Here is an 11,596-nt window from a genome sequence, read left to right as displayed (position 1 = left end):
CATGTACCACCAAGTGAGAGTCCCAGAAGAGGATACAGATCTGCTGCGCTTCCTGTGGTGGCCAGAAGGAGACGTCACACAGGAAATCGTGGAGCACAAAATGGTCGTTCACCTGTTTGGTGCAACCTCGTCACCAAGCTGTGCTAACTTCGCTTTACGGAGGACAGCAGAAGAGAACAGAACAGGATCTTCACAATAGCCGAGTGTTCTTAATGACAGTTCCAGAGAGTGAGAGAGCTAAAGAAGTTAAAGACTTAGACCTGGCTAAAGACGCACTTCCAGTGGAAAGAGCGTTAGGTGTGCTCTGGTGCATAGAATCAGACAGTTTCAAGTTCAGAGTTAATGTCAGCAGAAAGGCAGACACAAGACGAAGAGTTTTATCAGTGGTGAGCTCCATATATGACCCACTGGGATTCCTTGCTCCAGTTGTGCTTCCAGCTAAGATCTTTCTGCAACAACTATGCAAGGAAAAACTGACATGGGATGAGGAAATTCCTGACAAACTGGCACGATTCTGGAACACATGGATAAATCAGGTGCCGCAGCTTTCCAGCTTCCAAGTGAGGAGATGTTTAAAGCCTGAGAGATTTGGACCTATCGCATCTGCACAACTGCACCATTTTTCGGATGCCAGTGAGAGTGGCTACGGAACAGTGTCTTTCTTGAAGCTGGTAAACTGCGACAGCCATGTGCATTGTGCTTTCATGATGGGAAAGGCACGTGTGGCGCCTCTCAAGCAAACTACTATCCCACGCATGGAGCTGTCAGCTGCTGTGGTGTCCGTTAACATGGATGCTCTTTTGAGGAGGGAGCTCCAGCTGGAAATAAAGGACTCAGTGTTCTGGACAGATAGCACTGCTGTGTTAAAATACATTGGCAATGAGGCACTACGTCTGAAAACCTTTGTTGCTAACCGGGTTGCTGTCATCAAAGAAACAACCAAGGTAGAGCAATGGCAGTACGTCAACACCACAGAGAATCCAGCTGATTGTTCCTCTCGCGGGCTCACTCCAGAGCAGTTTATGGCCAATCAGATCTGGATTAAAGGACCATCACTTCTGACAGATCCAGACTATGTGTGTCTAACAAAGGTGGACAGAGTGAAACTCTCTGAGGATGATGATGAAGTGAGAAAGACTGCTATTGTTCACAGTACACAAATTACTGAAAGTACCGACACAGTAAACAAGTTAATGGGCTACTATTCTAACTGGCATCGCCTCAAAAGAGCTGTATCATGGATGCTTAGGCTGAGAGAAGGTCTGCTATTCTTAAGCCAAAGGCAAAAGGAACTGGAAGCTGCAACTTACCATCAGGCTGATGGCTCAAGCAAAGCAGTGATCGATGTAAACAAAGAGATACAGCAGTATAAAACAACCTTGAACAAGGGGTCTCTGACCATGCAAAACCTGAATGCAGCAGAAACGGGCCGATAGAAGTCAAAAGAGGTCGCAGCATCGTTAAAAGATATGGGGTATTGTTCACTTGTCTTACAACTCGTGCTGTGCACCTGGAGGTGTCCCACACACTCGACACAGATTCATGCCTAAATGCACTTAGACGCTTCATGTGCAGGAGAGGTCAAGTCTCTGTCATTAGGTCAGACAATGGCACTAATCTCGTCAGTGCAGAAAAGGAACTACGTGCAGCCATGCAACAGTGGGATGTGGTCAAAATACAGGATACACTTGCACAGAAAGGAGTCCAGTGGATTTTCAACCCACCTGCCGGACCTCATTTCAGTGGAGTGTGGGAACGTCAAGTAAAATCTGTGAAGAAAGTCTTAAAGTCTATCCTGCATGAGCAAACGATAGACGATGAGTGTTTACAGACCTTATTATGTGAAGTGGAGAACATTCTTAATGATAGACCACTAACCACTTCCTCTGAGGACCCAAACGACTTAGAGCCGTTGACACCCAACCATTTGCTCCTACTAAAGAAACAGCCCTTGCTTCCCCCAGGTCTTTTCAGCAAGGATGACTGTTATTCACGTCGGAGATGGAAACAAACGCAATACCTGGCAGATCTATTTTGGAAAAGGTGGGTGCACGAGTACCTACCTAGTCTGCAGGAACGGCAGAAATGGAACAATGTCAAGCAAAATTTGAAGCCAGGAGACATTGTGATGATCCTGGATGACAACGCCCCCCGGAACTCATGGCTTCTGGGAAGAGTGGTGAGCACTACATCAGACTCTAAAGGGCTAGTTCGTCGAGTTCTGGTCAAAACCAAATCCAATACTTTGGAGAGACCTGTTGCTAAACTTTGTCTCTTATGTGAAGTGGACACTTAAGTATTATACGAAGGTATAATATGCTGCAGAGGTGTGCGAAGGTTGCCACCTCATTTATGCACATGAAAATATAAGAAAAAGAAAAAAAAGATGGGTATGACATGTTGTACCGTATGCTGGTTCTGTTATTAGATTTGTTATGATTTGACGTGGCTCTTGTAATTGTAATATGTTTAACAATCATAAGTCATCCTGCCTTATAATTAGGGGCCGGAAATGTGAGAGCCACTCAAAGTAATTTTGTAGCGTTAAGTTTAGTATATGTAATGTAGTATGTGTAATACATTGTTAATATATTCAAGTTTATTTGTGAGTGTGAAACTGATTTGTGTTGGATAAAAGCATGTTATATTTGAGCTTTACGACAGTTAGGGGAGGTTTTAAGGCAGTTTGGTCACGTGGGCAGTAATGTGAGGATATGGAGGATTTTGCACGTGTGGATGTGTATAAGTTTTTGACCGTGCGACTGTGCATATAAAACTGGATAAGGAAGCAAGCAATGGTCGTAATTTGGACTGCAATATTCTGGTACTGGACCAGACCTTTGTTTTCTTGGTTTTTGTCTTCAAATAAATCGACGTAAACGTTTACCTGCCTCCTGTGGAATACTTGTGAGTAACATTGGGTTTCTCAAAATAAATAATCGGACACGAGTCAGAAACAAAACCACTGCAAAATAAGTGGCCGTAGGAACTTGGACTATGGTATAAACAGCCACTACACTGGCGATCAGTCATTAACCGGTCTGATACAGTCACTTACAGCGGCAGTTTATTCAGCTCGCCGTGTGCCGCTGGCGATCAGCAGTGGTGATCAGTGGTGCTAGTGTTCGGCTCAATCCTTATGTAGGACGTCTCTTCCTGTGACAGCACTCTCGCTGTTTTCTGCGCACGCTGCCATGTTGATATTGTCAGAGAACTAGTGGAGGGAGCGGGAGAGGAATGGAGCAGAGGGAACAGAAGCTGAGCGAGTGAGTGCTGTAAAGAGGACAAATCAGAAACCCCCTGGAAGAAGTGGGTGTGTGTTTGCCTGTGTCTTATTTGCATATAAAGGGACCATGCACGAAAACCGAGTGTTCTGAAAGGGGCGGGTTTAGCAGGGTTATTGAACTGCTATGATGCTTCATCCTTATGGTATTTTGACCAAAGCATGTCACTAACATGTTCATTAGGACACCAGGGAACTATTTTAATGGGGGAAATAGGGTATAATATGTCCCCTTTAAACGATTTGTTCTAAAATTTCAAGATTTGGATCTGGATCAATCAGTAACACTACTAAATGCCTAGATACTTAGTAGCATATGTTAGGGCAGCCCGTGGCCAAGTGGAAAGGGAACTTGGCTTGTAACCGGTTGCCGGTTCAAGTCCCCACCAGGTCAAAAAGGCTGGGGTTGGGTACCCTGAGCAAGGTACTCAGGTTGCTCCCCGGGCGCTACTCAGTGTGGCAGCCCACTGCTCCTAATTCTAGGATCTAAAATGCAGAGAAATAATTTCCCTAAGGGGATTATTTTGTAATTAAAAAGTCGATATCAGTAACTGTATAAACTTGTAACCTGATACAGTTGTTGTGTATCTGCTGCTGGTCTCCCTCTCTCTCTTCTGTCTCTCCCTCATCTCCCACTTGTCCTTTCTCTCCCCCCATTTTCTGTCCCCCACCTCTCCACTGTCCCCCATTTTTCCTTTCACCCCAACCGGTCGAGGCAGATGACCGCACATCTCTGAGCCTGGTTCTGTCAGAGATTTCTTCCTGTTAAGAGGGAGTTTTTTCTCTCCACTGATGCCTAGTGATTGCTCATTGTGTGAACTGTTGGGGTTCTCTGCTCTCTTTGATGTTGTCTATGTACAGTGCCTTGAGATAATGTATGTTATGATTTGGCGCTATACAAATAAAATTGAATTGAATTGAATTGAATTAATACAATGGTCTTCATCTGAGACAAATGGTTTTGGGGATTAGTTACTCTTAAAGTAGAGGGAAGCAGGTTCTATTTACGATTCTTCTGCCGGATCTTAGGAAGAAGAGTATTGATTAAATGCATTAGATGTCCATAAGATTTTGTTTCAGAATAACCTCAACTGTAGTAGTTTGGGCATTGTAAATATGATCTACGATAGCAAACAGAACAGTAAAAGTAATTTCATTGATTTTAAGTAAATATTTTCAGGTACTAAATGCATACTATGTCCATATAAAGGTTTTTTTGCCAGAAAATGACTCACTTGTAGTAGTTAGGGCATTGCAAATCTAATCTAATTGCAATCTACTACAGCAAACAGAATGGTAAAAATTAATTTCATTGATTTTTAGTGAACATTTTTCATGTAATTTTCAGACATGCAGATGGCCTCAACCGAATGTCAAGCCAATATCCAATAACAAACCAACCATGATGTAGCTTGATGTACTGCCATAGTTGTAGTTCTTGGAAAGTAGGCTTTGCAATTGCAAAGTATTGTTTCAAATGGAGTTATAAAATTATATTTATCGTTAATTTAACAAATATCCAGTATAGCCAAACTTGTAACGTTGGCGTCTTTAGCCGAGCTTTGTTAAGAATAAGAAAACAAAAGTTTTATTTTAACTGTTTAGAGCCATGCAAAAAAAACACTACGCCAATCAATTACACAATACTTAAGCGTCTCCAGTTCACAAAATAAGGTTGTTTGCTATGTAGTTATATTTTTTATTTTACTGAATTTATCAAATATCTAGTAAAGCTAGTATTTACAATGCTTTCAGTTGATCCATGTCAAGAAAAAGATGTTTTATTTTAGATACGTTTAGTGCCACGTCCAACAAGTTGACGCAACTCAACTACACAGGACATTTGCGTTTTACGGTTTACAAAATAAGGTTTTTATGGCTGTCTGTAGCCTACCTGGTTTACTGAAAATATGTAGTATGTATAAGTAGTATTAATGTGTAGTTTAATACATACAATCAGTTCCATATGAATGAACAGAGCTTTATCCAGTTCTTATAATACATCCCCGATGCAAATCCATTCGCCAAATTATTCGATGATGTATTCGATGGCATATTCTAAGAGCCGGGAAGCGGAAGCGCTTGAGACAGAGGGAAAATTGAACAAGCTACACGGTGATATCTGAGTGTTTGTTGGCAGTTGGCATAATCTGGTTTGAGGCTGGATCGAGCTGGCAAGCCAGGGGGATGAAGATAAGGATGATATGGAGTGTGGTGGCTGGACACCAGATCCTAGTAGGAGAGAATGGGCACAGGGGCAACGGGAGGAAGTAAATCAAAGCAATGAAAGAGGGTGGAGAGAGGACAGTTCAGATGAGTAGAGAAGATTTAACCTTAAAAAGGTAGCGAGGGAGGAATTCAAACTAATTCTAAAATTTAAAAAGGAAGATGAGCATATCAGTTTGGGACCAATCGTGCTGTCACGGGAATTAAAAAAGGAGGTCGGGAAGACATGGAAACTCGTTAATAATCTGTAAATGTTACGACCAGGCTGAAGGGGTAGACAGAAGTAACATAACAACCAGATGTTTTACAGTTAAACAAAGATATTTTTTATTTATAAAGTCAAATTGCTTCAATTAACAAAAGGAGGTGAGGTATTAACGGGAAAAAACGGGTTGGCAGTGGTGAACAGACGCCATACCAATCCGGGACCTCCGAGCTTCCAGGCAGGGAACCAATCAAAGACGGGCACTCACACATAGTTGCATCCTGGGGACAACACACAACTGCAAACCCAAAACGGCAGAGGCCGTAACGCCTCAGACCACATAAGAGCAGGAAAATAAAGCATTACATATCGAAAATGACCACACGGTGGTGTAGTGGTTAGCACTCTCGCCTTGCAGCGAGAAGACCCGGGTTCGAGCCCCGGTTGGAACAAGGGCCTTTCTGCATGGAGTTTGCATGTTCTCCCCGTGTGTGCGTGGGTTCTCTCCGGGTTCTCCGGCTTCCTCCCACAGTCGAAAAACATGCAATGTGGAGATTAGGTGAATTGGACACTCTATATTGACCGTAGGAGTGAGTGTGAGAGTGAATGGTTGTTTGTCTCTAGCTGTGTGTGTGTGGCCCTGCGATGGACTGGCAAACTGTCCAGGGTGTACCCCGCCTATCGCCCGATGTAGCTGAGATTGGCACAGCACCCCCCGCGACCCTCTGGTGGAGGATAAAGCAGTAGATAATGACTGACTGACATATCGAAAATATTTGCAAAAAAAGGAAAGCAAAAGAAGGGTTCTTGTAGAGAACTGGGGATTACGGGGAGATATAACAGGCACTCCTGTTGACGAAGATTTAGAAAACCTCAAACGGATAATTAATGGAGTTGAAATAGGCGGGATTAAAAGATTGGTAATAAACGTCATCGGAGAGCGGATTAACCGCACGTCTGTGCTTCTAGAGTTTCAGGAGTCCACACTTCCTGATAAAATCACAATCGGATGCATGAGTTTTCCGGTCAGACGCTATTCCTGTTACAGATGTCAGAGATATGGTCACAGTGCAGCGGTGTGTAAAGCAGAGGTGTCCCAAAGGTGGACGTGAACATTGAATCGAAGAATGCAGAGAAAATGTACAAGAGAAATGTTGGAACTGACATATGGAGGGTGTGAAATCAGGAAGAGGGCTGCCAAAATCGGAAATGTAAAAGCAACTAACAACATAAGCTATGCAGAAGCAGCTAAAAGAGTACAGGGACATTAAATAAAGAATGTAAACGAGAGATTGAATTTATTTACAAATAAAAGAATAGAAGATAGAGTAAAACTGAAATAACACAATCAGGAGTTGGAGAGAGTGAAATACTTTATATGGTTTGATGAGAAACGTACATGGAAGATACATATTCAGAAATTAATAGACAAATGTAAGAAAATATAATGAGATATTTCGTTGGTAGGGAATGGGGAGCACGTAGGAATGCTTTAAGGGCCATACTGAGATCAGTGCTAGATTAGAATCAGAATCAGAATAGCCTTTATTTGGGCCAAGTGGAAAGCCGAAATTTGGGTGCCACTCCCTTGGTGCAAAATACAAATATATAAATAACAATTTTAAAGAGAAATATTAACAATAAAATAAGAATAAGAAATGTTTTTCACATTTTTTTCAGAAACTATGACTATGTATAAATTAACATAAGATAACAAAATATAGCAGCAAGACCGGTGTAAAAACAGAAAAAAGAAGGCACTTTATAAGAGAGAAGTGATTGTCCTGTATTTGTGTAAACAAAGTGACTGAAGCATCAGTTATTGCACTTTCCAGTGGTGTTTCCCTATGAATGTTTTTGCTTTCGTTTATTTATTTAGTTCTGTGATGGCTCTGGGAAAGAAGCTATCCCTAAGCCTGTTAGTCCTGGTTCTGTGGGATCTGTACCGCCTGCCAGAGGGTAACAGGTGGAACAGGTGGTTAGCTGGGTGGAAGGAGTCCTTGATGATGTTTCCAGCTCTGCTTCGGTAGGGAGAGCTGGCAATAGTCTCCAGGTTAGGCAGAGAGCACCCCGTGATCCTCTGGGCTGTGTTTATAATCCTCTGTAGCGCTCTCCTGTCTGCTGCAGAGCACCCTGCGAACCACGCTGTAATGAAGTACGTCAGGATGCTCTCAATGGTGGCGTTGTAGAAGTTTACAAGCAGCCTCTCCTCCAGGTTGCTTCTCCTGAGCACTCTCAGGAAGTGGAGACGCTGCTGGGCCTTCTTTACCACCGCCGTGGTGTTGACAGTCCAGGAGAGGTCGTCAGATATCTGCACGCCCAGAAACCTGATGGAGTGGACTCTTTCCACTAAGTCTCCATTTATGTACAGTGGGGTCGGGGCCGCTCTGCCCTTTCTGAAGTCTAGTATTATTTCTTTTGTTTTAGTGGTGTTCAGTTTGAGGTTATTAACTGAACACCACGCTGTTAGTCTGTTGACCTCATCTCTGTAGTCAGACTCGTCACCATCTGAAATGAGCCCGACTACGGTGGTATCATCCGCAAACTTTATAATGCTGTTTGAGAGATGGGTCGGGGAGCAGTCGTATGTGTAGAGAGTGAAGAGGAGGGGGCTCAATACACATCCTTGTGGGGAGCTGGTGCTGAGTGTGATGGTGCTGGAGAGGTGTGGACCAAGTCTGACTGACTGAGGACGATCTGAAAGGAAGTCCTTAATCCAAAGGCAGGTTTGGTTGGAGAGACCCAGGTGTGAGAGCTTCTGCACCAGGATCTCCGGTAGGATGTGGTTGAAGGCTGAGCTGAAGTCCAGGAAGAGCATTCTGACATAGCTCCCCCAGTGCTCCAGGTGACTCAGCGCGGCGTGGAGTGCTATAGTGATAGCGTCCTCCGTGGATCGGTTTGCCCTGTAGGCAAACTGGTGTGGGTCTAGTGTGGGAGACAGACAGGCCCTGATGTGCTGGGAGACCAGCCTCTCAAAGCACTTCATGACTACAGTCGTAAGTGCAACAGGTCTGTAGTCGTTGAGGCTGTGCGCTGCTGTCTTCTTGGGAACGGGAATTAATGTGGAAGTTTTGAGGCAGGGTGGGATGATGGCCTGCACCAGGGACAGGTTGAATATGTTTGTGAAGACTCCAGTCAGTTGGTCGGCACAAGCTTTGAGTACCTTGCCGGGTATTCCATCGGGGCCAGCCGCCTTCCTGGGGTTCACAGTCCTCAGCACATGTCTCACTTCATGCTCCTGAAGTGTCATCATGCCAGTGCTGGGGACGGGTGGGAGTGCTGTGGCTGCTGAGGGCCTGTCTGTCTCAAAGCGGGCAAAGAAGCTGTTTAGTTCCTCTGCCAGCGAGGCATCAGTCCTAGCAGTCGCCTGGTTACTGCTTCTATAGTTTGTTATGTGATTTATTCCCTGCCACATTATGTGTGGTATATGGATCTGCAGCAAGCACACATCTCAAAAAACTGGATACACTTCAGTATCAGGCTCTAAGATTATGCACAGGATCTTTTAAAACAACCCCAACATCAGCACTCCAAGTAGAAATGGGGAAATGCCACTAGAACTAAGAAGAATACAGAACTCATTGAACTACTGGACCAGACTACAGGGTCATAATGAAAATCATCCAATACAAGACACATTAAAACCATGTTGGGAAAAGGAGAAAGGGAACAAAAAAAGCTTTGGATGGACAATCAATCAGACAGCATCAGTGTCACTCCGCCCCCTCCTCTGCCAGCCTGCCGGCCCTGATTACACACACCTGCTGACAATTAAGCCATGTGGACTTTAAAAACTCTCTGTTTCCCTGTTTCAGTGCCAGTGTGTTTTCGCCCATGCCTCACAGCCACAGACTCCACAAGTCTGATCCTCTTTGTGAGTGATGCATTGTTTTGTAAGTTTTCTTATCATAGTCTGATAGCTGATACCTTAGTTAAGATTTATAGCCCCTTTTGTTTTCCTCCTTGGGAGAGATTTCTGTTTGTTCATTTTTACAGCCTTTTAGGAACTCCAATCACTAGGATTGTGACATACCTTTTATTAGTCAGATTGATTAGATCCAATCATTTAGATTGCGCTTTGTTTTTGACCTCGTTCTTTGTTAGTTAATGATCGCCAATCAATAGGATTGTGCTTTTGAGTTAGTTTTCATTTTGAAGTGTTTAGAGCTTTGTTTTCCTCCGTTTGGAGAGTTTCTGTTTAAGTTTTACATGATAACCATAGTCTGAGTTTGCTTCCTCTTCGGAGTGATTTTTTTGTTCCGCGTTTATAGTTCCGCAACGTTTCTTTTGAAGAGCGTTGCGCTCTCCATTTGTTATAGCCACGCTTTTGTTTTCCCTCAGTAAAGAGGATCTGTCTTGTGTTTTGTTTACGAGTGCCAATAAAGACAATTAAAAGGCCTCTGCGTCTGAGTCCTATCTGATCCGTCTTGTCAATCAGAGCCTAAAGTAGATCAATACAGCATTAGCAATAGCACCATACATGGTTGGAGAAGAAAAACAAAGGTATGGAGAGCCAGAATCCACTGTTAATACAAGTTTATATAGACAGTTATCATGGATAAGTATACACAGATGCGTCAAAAAAACAGGAATAGGAGTCTTCATAGCAGAGTTTCAAATTAAAAAACAGAAACGAATAAGTGATAATGTATCCGTCTACACAGGAGAACTTTCTGCTATTCTATTAGCAGAAATACAACCACTCATGATGGGACTTACAGTAATGTGTTTATGGATACCAGTACACATTTAAAGGGAACAAAACAGCAGACAAGGTGGTAAAAGAAGCAACAGGACATAATAATATAGATTTAGCAATGAAATTAAGCAAAACAGAAATAGAGTTCAATTCAATTAAATTTTATTTGTATAGTGCCAAATCATAACATACATTATCTCAAGGCACTGTACATAGACAACATCAAGGAGAGCAGAGAAACACAACAGTTCACACAATGAGCAAACATTAGGCATCAGTGGAGAGAAAAAACTCCCTCTTAACAGAAGAAGAAATCTCTGACAGAACCAGGCTCAGAGATGTGCGGTCATCTGCCTCGACCGGTTGGGGTGAAAGGAAAAATGGGGGACAGTGGAGAGGTGGGGGACAGAAAATGGGGGGAGAGAAAGGACAAGAGGGAGATGAGGGAGAGACAGAAGAGAGAGAGGGAGACCAGCAGCAGATACACAACAACTGTATCAGGTTACAAGTTTATACAGTTACTGATATCGACTTTTTAATTACAAAATAATAATAATGGTGACGAAAGCGTAGCCTCGGAAACTGGATCTTGATCCTGCAACCTGCATGATGAGAATACAGAGAGAGAGAGAGAGAAGGAAGGAAAGACACAAACTAGGGAGAGAAAGAGACAAGGTCAATGACATATAAAAAGTCATAATCAAATCCTCAGTGTGAGAGAGTGAATGTGCGTGCACCACAGGAAAATCCCCCAGCAGTTTAGTTCTATAGCAGCATCACTAAGAGATGGTCCAGGTTTCCCTGAACCAGCTCTAACTATAAGCTTTATCAAAAAGGAAAGTTTTAAGTCTAACTTTAAATACAGAGAGAGTGTCCGCCTCCCGAACTATCATTGGAAGCTGGTTCCACAGGAGAGGAGCCTGGTAACTAAAGGCTCTGCCTCCCATTCTGCTCTTACAGACTCTGGGAACCACAAGTAAACCTGTATTTTGTGACCTAAGTGGTCTATTAGGGTGATAGGGTAAGACTAGGTCTTTCAGGTATGAAGGAGCCTGACCATTAAGTGCTTTGTACGTGAGGAGGAGGATTTTAAATTGAATTCTAAACTGTGGGTGGAGCCAGTGTAGAGAAGCTAACACTGGAGTTATATGGTCTCTCTTTCTAGTCCTGTCAGAACTCGTGC

Source organism: Solea senegalensis, unplaced genomic scaffold, assembly GCF_019176455.1.
Source record: "Solea senegalensis isolate Sse05_10M unplaced genomic scaffold, IFAPA_SoseM_1 scf7180000017215, whole genome shotgun sequence".
NCBI classification, from domain to species: Eukaryota; Metazoa; Chordata; class Actinopteri; order Pleuronectiformes; family Soleidae; genus Solea; species Solea senegalensis.
Note: the sequence above shows the minus strand (reverse complement) of the source record.